This window comes from Bidens hawaiensis, unplaced genomic scaffold, assembly GCF_021521415.1.
Source record: "Bidens hawaiensis isolate Kalapana, Puna unplaced genomic scaffold, B.hawaiensis_p1.1 tig00002273_1, whole genome shotgun sequence".
In the NCBI taxonomy this organism is placed as follows: Eukaryota; Viridiplantae; Streptophyta; class Magnoliopsida; order Asterales; family Asteraceae; genus Bidens; species Bidens hawaiensis.
This window is the reverse complement of record NW_027491121.1, coordinates 1,141,466-1,151,161: the sequence shown is the minus strand read 5'-3', so window position 1 is coordinate 1,151,161 and position 9,696 is coordinate 1,141,466. Positions and strand designations below refer to the sequence as shown.

General features: G+C 34.8%; 1 pseudogene; it reads left to right on the top strand.

The window, feature by feature from the left end:
• The first annotated feature begins 5,361 nt into the window (after positions 1-5,361).
• LOC143613564 (putative disease resistance RPP13-like protein 1) lies at positions 5,362-9,395 on the top strand (annotated as a pseudogene).
• The last annotated feature ends 301 nt before the right edge of the window (positions 9,396-9,696 follow it).

Here is a 9,696-nt window from a genome sequence, read left to right as displayed (position 1 = left end):
AAATTTGAGTGACTAATTTGATGGGAAAAAATTGAAGGGAAATGAAATAAAAATATTATCTATCCTACATTTGTTGGCTCGCGAGCTGGCTCGAGCTCGATAAGTGAAGCTCGGGCTCGTTTATTAAACGAGCTTACTTTTAAGCTCGAGCTCGGGCTCGGGCTCGGCTCGGCTCGCTCGAGCGTTTTAACGAGTCGATCTCGAGTAGCTCGCGAGTAGCTCGGTTCGTTTGCACCCCTAATCAAATTGTAGGCGAAGTTGTGGATAACTTCGCTTAAGTCTTAACTTCGCTTGAATTCTTAAATTCGCTCTCCTTTTTAAATTCGCCTGATTTGGCGAAGTTGTGGATAACTTCGCTTAAGTTAAGCGAACTTGTGAGGTAGGCGAGGTTGTGGATAACTTCGCTTAACCTTATATCTTCGCCTAAACCCTACAAACAGTAGCGGCAACTTCGCCTGATGAACACGATGATTTTGCAGGTTTGATTTCGGGATTTTGCGAGGTATGCGAAGGTGTAATGGGTTGTTTTTGATGGTGGGAGGTGAGTAGGACACAAAAACTTTGTAAACTCGTCCCGCGAATAGTCGAACGGAACGATTTCTACACCCGCGTGATAATCCCAAACCACACAATCACGAGCAAAAGCTCTGATACCAATTGTAGGTTCCCAGCCGGATCTACACGAAATATCTCGTTCTACGTAGGTGCGGAATCCCTATGTAAGACGATACGAGCGTAGAAGACGATACACGTAACACGATCAAACACACGTTACAATAAACAAAGACACGTTGTATTGCAACTGGAAACACGTGATTCACTGATCACCGATTACACAACTCGTAAACTCGTTCCCTCTAATTCTATGAAACACAGCCGTAACCTAGCAGTTTATATAACACGACTACTTCGCCTAGCATGTTTAGGCGAAGTTGTTCCTAACTTCGCTTGTTCCACAAGTTCGCCTATATCAGCGAACTTGTGAGAACTTCGCTTACATCCAAAACACAAATCTAACTAACTCGATTACAGACACTAGACACTGAACTACTGACATCATGTACCAACACTCAATTCTCATACCCTCACCCTCTCCAAATATTCAAACCACTCAGCCACCAGCACCACCAGCCACGCACCTTGCCGCCTGCCGGAGAGGCGAAGGGAACCAACCTTGTACGTCAGTTCCAGGTGAGTCACATGTATCCCATGTGACCGAACCTCTTGCCCATGTTTTTAATGAAATTATTAGTACTCTAACCTTCTAACTTTTTTAGGGTGTTAGATGTAAGTCTGTAACGATTTCTAGGTAAGATCGCATATGTATTCTGAAAGTGGTGTATGATTATTCTCGCAATCAGAAGTTAAGTACAAGTTTAATTTAACTTGGTATATTAAAATAAATAATTTTAATGATTGTTAAATATATTTATACGAAGCCACATGCGACAACAACCGAAACAAATTAGAAGTTTATTGGTTCAATAGATTTTGTAAGAGAAATTGAAGTTTGTGAAAGAAGTAGTAAATGTTAATATTTATTTTTGTACATAGGAACTAGTTGCATAAAACAATTAATAGAACAAAAAAAAACAAGACAAAAAACCCGAATATAACCGAACCGAAACCAAAAAACCGATCGGTTTGTATATTGAAAAAACCGAATTTTCGATTTCGGTTTCACCTAAAAACCGAACCGAACCGAACCATGCTCAGCCCTAATTTCTCTGAGATCATGGGAACTCACAAATAATCTTAATTTGTGAGGGTTGTGAGCTCCGTAACACCATTTTTAACATACTCCTTAATCGAAAGTTATCCCATCGGATCTGCTTCTTCAGTACCACCATTTAACAGTCCAAAATTTATATATGTTTGATTAAAATATATATTATTGCAGTTTGGGTTTCTATATATAATATAGCTTGAAGCCATGTCACATTTCTACGATTTGATGTAGTTTTTTACTTGACCTGTTATGACCCAACCTGCTGACCCCTTACGACCTTACGACATGACACTCTCTAACCTAACCAATATTTTGCCCCACTGACATAATTCTGAATCTGCAACTGGCCTGCTGATAGATCTAGGACCCTATCAGCCCATCTCTTTAGTTTCAAATAGGAAGTACTACATAGTAAGAGAGATTTTAATCAAGTGATCTTAAATTTGAGTGACTAATTTGATGGGAAAAAATTGAAGGGAAATGAAATAAAAATATTATCTATCATACATTTGTTGGCTTTCTCTGCATATACAAAACACATGTCAATTCCTTGCCATTTTAAAATTCTTTTATAGGAAATTCAATAAAAAAATCACCATAATAACGAATGTTTTTTTTAATCTTTAATATGAGAATAATATTACTATATAAAAAATAAAAATAAACAATAACTATTTTTATTCATTGTGCTATAGGTTGGTTATTGTATCTTTCAAGAAATTACATCATAGAATAGTGTGTTCTATTTTTTTTAATGAATATACTTTTAAAAATAATTTCCAGAAATTCACACGTGTAAAATATTTTTTTTGTTTTTTAAAGGCTTTTAAATATACATAAAAGGATAAATAGAAAAAAAATATTAAACAAAAATAGGAAAAAAATGCTTTTATAAAAATAATAATGATAATAAAATATAACAAAATAACAAAAAGATATAAATTATATTATTGTAAAACCTGAGAGAGGGGGTTATGTTAAACATCACCCTATTTTTATTAATCATTAACTATCTTTTTCTTTTTAGCTTTTATATGTGGCCGACAACGCCTGCTTTGGAGTAGGTGTAAATTAACGTGGATGGCACTTGCCTATTTTACTATTATCTTTTAAATTATACATATATAATTAACATGTTAAAGTAGAGTAATTATGTAATTATAACATAGAGTAATTAAATAATTACTATACTTATATATGTAATTACTCTACTTAATTTTCACGTTTAACATATTAATTTCATTTGTATTGATCTAAACCCTCATATATATATATATATATATATATAGGGTAGGGTTAATATAAAAAACATTATTTTTGTGAGAAGAATAAGAATAGATCTAGGCCCTTGGATCTATAATCTAGTGGTTGAGATTGGTAGTTTCTAAATAATTGTATTTTTATTTACATGGTATATATTGGTGTATAGTGTCATATTTAGGTGGTTTGTTTTATTTTAAAGTTCTTCTCACCATTCTCACAAAATAATTGTTTTTTATTTGAACTCTTTTCTATATATATATATATATAAACGAAAACATAAAAATCTCACATGTCGCGATGTGGTCGCTCCCTTTTTTTGGAGTCACCAGATTTGCTTGATTTTTAAATAGATGTTTCTCATGCATTTGACCCGAATTCATGGGTATGGGTGTTATCAAACCCAGATATTTCTTAAACGGGTATAACATCTCATTAAATTAAAAATTAATCTAACCAAATATTTGATAAAAAAATCCTCTAAAGTAGGAATATACTAAAAATTAATATCTGATTTATTTAAAAAAAGATATATGTTATTTATAATTAAAAAATGAATTTTATAGTAAAAAAAATAAACGAGTCTTGAGTCCCATCAAACTCATATAGCTTTTAAACCGAGTTATAACATCTTATTTATATGTGAAACAATTTAATATCAAGCCATAAGTATATTATTAACTTTCATACAATAAAAAAAATAAAATTCAAAAAAATAGATAAATATTAAAAACAAATAATATAAAACGACCCCCGTAATACGGGGATAATAACTAGTATATATATATATATAAACGAAAACATAAAAATCCCACATGTCGCGATGTGGTCGCTCCCTTTTTTTGGAGTCACCCGATTTGCTTGATTTTTAAATAGAGGTTTCTCATGCATTTGACCCGAATTCATGGGTATGGGTCTTATCAAACCCAGATATTTCTTAAACGGGTTATAACATCTCATTAAATTAAAAACTAATCTAACCAAATATTTGATACAAAAATCCTATAAAGTAGGAATATACTAAAAATTAATATCTGATTTATTTAAAAAAAAGATATATGTTATTTATAATTAAAAAACCAATTTTATAGTAAAAAAATAAACGGGTCTAGGGTCCCATCAAACTCATATAACTTTTAAACCGGGTTATAACATCTCATTTATATGTGAAACAATTTAATATCAAGCCATAAGTATATTATTAATTTCATACAATTAAAAAAATAAAAATTCAAAAAAATAGATAAATATTAAAAACAAATAATATAAAACGACCCCCGTAATACGGGGATAATAACCAGTATATATATATATATATTACCATTTCTATAATCTTATTACTAACTGTATTTTCATGTTTAAAAATAAATTATAGAATCTGTGATCAACTTCTTAAATTTAAAAGTATGTAATTTGAATATAATTTACTATATATACTTTCCGTATATTAAAAGAATAGCTTTCTTTTAAATAAGAAAATTTGGTCAGAAAATTAAAATGTATGAGTAGTACTTAATTAATATATAAACAATTGCATGGATGGTCCCAAAATACTGACAAAGGAACTATAGGTTGAAACCATTTATTTCTTTCTTTTCATGCACTTAGAGCATTCTCAACGGCCTACTCCTTCCGAGGTCCGAATGACGTGGCCAGGCAACGGACAGGGGAACCACGAACTTCACCGTTGTGGCCGTCAAGTTCGGTGAAGCAGTCCGCGACTGCAAACGGCTCTGCGGACGAAGATATGGGGCCCATTCTATATCCCATTAAATAAAATAGAAGTAAAAAAGAGGAAGGAACGATGAATCGGAAATTGCAGCAGCAAGAGGTGACGATCTTTAAAGCTCACAGGTATAATAAGTATATAACCCAATTACGAACCCTGATTTTTTAGGGCAAAATTGGAAAATGAAATTGTTGTTGTTGAACATCAAATATTGGAGGAGATCTGGATTGGATTGAAGAGGCGCTGGTGATGGTGAACATTGACTCTTTGCTATGAATTTTATTTGATTTTTTTCTTAAGTTTTATTATATTCTATTATTATTCCTTCATTTTCGGCAGAGGTAAATATAATTATATAAACCCAACATTTCCATTAATAAGCATAAATAATTAATATATATTAATATTATATATATTATAAAAATAATTTATTTAATATAAATTAATTAGAAAATTAGGTGATGATGTGGCGGTTTGGAAATGTTTGTTGTTGTGGAATAAATTGGGGTTTTTGGGAAAATTTTGAAATCTGATGTGGAGGCTGATGTGACGGTTTGGAAATGTTTGTTGTTATAGATGCTCTTATAATTTCATTCACATATAACCTTGTTATACAGAGTACTGTCCATCATCACCATTAACGATGGCTGAAATCATTGCCTCTGAACTCTTCAAAGCCGTTTTTGAGAAGCTGGCCGCTGAAGCCTTTAAGACGTACGCGGCCCAAGGAATTGATTTAGAGCTGAAGAAACTAGAGAGGACACTGACCAAGATACAGTCTCTGCTAAATGATGCTTCTCAGAAGGAAATAAATGATGAAGCTGTTCAACAGTGGCTCAATGATCTCCAAAAGTTGGCTTACGACATTGATGACATACTTGATGATCTGGCAACCGAAGCTATGCGTCGCGAGCTTGCCCAACAATCTGGGGCCATCACGAGCAAGGTAAGAACACTCGTCCCAATTTGTTGCGTAAACTTATCAAGTCAGAGGATGCATAACAAGTTAGATAAAATTACCACCAAATTTGAAGATCTAGAAAAGGAAAAGGTTAGACTAGGTTTGATTGTAAGAGATGAAAGGCCAAAAAGAAGTTATCAGACCTCTTTGGAAGATACATCTGGTATTGTTGGACGACATGAGGAAAAGAAGGAATTGCTTGTGAAGCTATTTGAGGATGAGCCATGCAATCAGAACTTTAGCATCGTGCCCATAGTTGGTATGGGTGGGCTAGGCAAAACCACCCTAGCTAGACTTTTGTATGGGGATGAGGATGTTAAGAAGCACTTTGAACTCATGGCTTGGGTTTGTGTCTCAGATCCATTTGATATCTTTAATATAAGCAAAGTTATCTTACAATCTGTAAAGGAGGAAAGCAAGGGATTTGCAGATTTAAATCTGCTTCAAGTAGATCTTAGAAAACAACTTAAGGAGAAAAGATTTTTAATAGTATTAGACGATGTTTGGTGTGAGAGTTATGAGGACTGGCAAACCTTAGTAAGTCCGTTTCATGCATGTGCCCCCGGAAGTAAAATTATAATGACGACCCGGAAGGAGCAACTGCTCAAAAAACTAGGTTATAATAACCTAAATCGTCTACAGACTCTGTCACATGACGATGCTATGTCTTTGTTTGCTCAGCACGCGCTGGGTGCAAATAACTTTGATTCACACCCAATTCTCAAACCACACGGTGAAAGCATTGTTAAAAATTGTGATGGCTTGCCGTTGGCTTTAAGAGTACTTGGAAGGTTACTGAGGACAAAGACCGAAGAAGAAGAGTGGAAGGAGCTGTTGAATAGTGACATATGGAGATTAGGAAAGAAAGATGAAATTGTCCCAGCTCTTAGACTGAGCTACCATGATCTTTCTTCATGTTTAAAGCAATTGTTTGCATACACTTCCTTGTTCCCCAAGGGCTATATATTTGACAAAGATAATTTAATTCTACTTTGGATGGCGGAAGGTTTTTTGAACCAGTCTTCTTCAAACAAGTCCATGGAACTCCTTGGTCATGATTACTTTGAAGAGTTGTTGTCAAGGTCATTCTTTCAGCATGCGCCTAACGAAAAATCTATGTTTGTGATGCATGACTTGCTTAATGACTTGTCTACATATGTTGCTAGAGATTTATTTCTAAGGTTAGATGATGAGACGATGAAGGATGTTGGGAATGAAGCTTTGGAAAAGTACCGCCATATATCATTTGTTCGTGATAAATTTGTGGTTTACTCAAGGTTCAACCCAGTCAAAAGTGCTAAAAGTTTGAGAACCTTCTTAGCAGTGTCCATTGAATTTGAAGATAGTATGCAAGATTGCTACCATTCTAATATCATTTTGGTTGACTTACTTCCTGAGTTACGATTGTTAAGGGTTCTATCTTTGAGCGATAGTTTCATAAGAGAGGTACCAGAGACCATTGGCATTTTGAAGCACTTGCGCTATCTTAATTTTTCTCGAACCACAATCACACATTTACCGGAAAATGTTGGCAATCTCTATAATCTACAAACACTAATCCTTTTTGGATGTAAGAAATTACGTAAGTTTCCTAGCAACTTTTTAATGCTTAAAAATTTGCGACGTCTGGATATTAGGGATACTCCACTTTTGAATAAGATGCCCTTCGGGATTGGTGACTTGAAAAACTTACGTACCCTCTCCAAGATCATTATCGGAGGAGAAAATGACCTTGCGATAACCAAGCTTAAAGACCTCACAAATCTTCATGGGAAGACTCACATCAAAGGGCTGGAGAAAGTGGAAATGGCAATGCATGCACGGAAGGCAAACTTACTGCAGAAAAGGATAAGCGAATTAGAGCTAGAATGGAATGACGTGTTTGATGGTTCTCGAAAGGAATCTCTTGAAAAGGAGGTCCTCAATATGTTGAAGCCCAATAACAACAGTTTGATAAAGCTTGGTATAGTGTCATATGGAGGTATAGGGTTTCCTAATTGGGTTGGGGACCCCATGTTTCTTTGGTTGACTAGTGTATCTATACGTGGCTGTAAAAACTGTACATCTTTACCACCTGTTGGGAAACTACCATCACTTAAGGAGTTGTATATTGAAGACATGGATGGGGTAAGGGTTCAGAGTTAACTGGGACTGGTCATGCATTCACTTCACTCGAAGTTCTTGAATTACTAAGTATGAAGAAGTTGGAAGTATGGTCATCCAATAATGGGGTTGTGTCATTTCCATGCCTTAAAAAGCTTGTTATAAGAAATTGTCCTAACTTGGTTCAAGTGTCACCTGAAGCACTACCTTCATTGAATTTTCTAGAAATACATGCATGTGGTAGTGGTGTGTTAAGAAGTCTGGTTCAAGTAGCTTCATCATTGATCACGTTAGAACTAAACTCTATTTCAGGTTTTAATGATGTGGTGAGGAAAGGTGTCATGGAGAATCTTGGGCCTGTTGAAAATTTAAGCATACATTCGTGTAGGGAAATAAAATACTTGTGGGAATCAGAGGCAGAGGCAAGTAAGGTTCTTATAAATTTAAAGAAGTTGGAAGTATCGTACTGTGATAGTTTGGTGAGATTAGGAGAGAAAGAGGAGGAGGATGATAATTGTGGGAGCAACTTCATAACAACTCTTAGGACGTTAATGATCCAAAGTTGTGACGCTTTGGAGCATTGTAGGTGTCCTAATAGCATTGAGGATTTGCACATCCGGCATTGTACTTCCATTACATCTGTTTCATTCTCGGCAGCAGGAGGGAAAAACCTCAAGTCACTTCATATCAGTTTATGCTACAATCTGTTTGAAAAAGAGCGAAGAGGTGGAGAACGTAACACGAGGATGCTTATGATCAACAACAAAAGTGTGCCAAATCTTACAACCACAATCGAATTGAGTCATTTCATTCACCTCAATAACCTTGAAATATCTGACTGTATGAATATGGAGTCATTTCCTGATCACGAGTTGCCTAATCTCACCTCATTAAAAATTTTGATAATATGCAATTTCCCAAGTATAGATGCTTCCTTTCCTCGTGGCTTTTGGCCTCCCAAATTGTGTAGCCTTTTAATAGGGGGGATGAAGAAGCCCATCTCGGAGTGGGGATCACAGAATTTCCCAAACTCACTTGTCACTCTTTTACTTATTGGAGAGTTAGTGGATGGACAGTCGGAAAAAGATGATGTGAGTAGGTGTAGTGAATTTTCCGATCTACTTCCTCCGTCTCTTACTTCTCTTGGGTTAGCTGGATTTAAGAAATTGAAATCAGTTTCAACAGGAATCCAACACCTCACCTCCCTCCAGCATCTCTGTTTTTGGGGTTGCCCAAAGATGAGGTATTTACCAGAAATTCTGCAGCCTTCACTTTTATCTTTAAACATCAATGATTGCCCACGTCTACAAGGAAGGTGCAGTAGAAGAGGCTCCTATTCGTCCCGAATCTCTCATATCCCATGCGTCGCAATAAACACACCAGTACCTCTCGTATTGTTTTTTATCCTTTATTCTATGTGTTATAGATAACTGCTTTTGCTTACGTTTATCAATATAAGTAATACATTATATCATAAAATATAATTTAATTGTAACTAGTATCTTAGCACAGGTACATATATCTCAGTATGTGGTGGTTAGTTAACGTGGACATGCTTACTAATTCTTTTGTTTTTTTTTGTTTTGGTATTTTACTTTGTTTTAGATTGTTAATTTTTGTATTTAACTAATTTGTTATAACAGTTTTATGTATTTGTAAAATTGCTGACACTATTGATCATTTGAAGCTACTTTTTATACCCGTCCCAGGTCCGGGTTTTCCAAATTAGTACAATTAAAGCTTAAACAAAATGTCCACCATTATTCCGCTAAACAATTTCTAGTCAACTAAAAGACTCTTGAAGGATTCTCATTTCTCATTGATCAACCTTTTAAAAAAAATCGTTCTATTAGTTTGGTTTTAAAGAGGTCTTCGTCAAGGTGAGAAAGATGTGTTAATTGACCTATTTTTAAT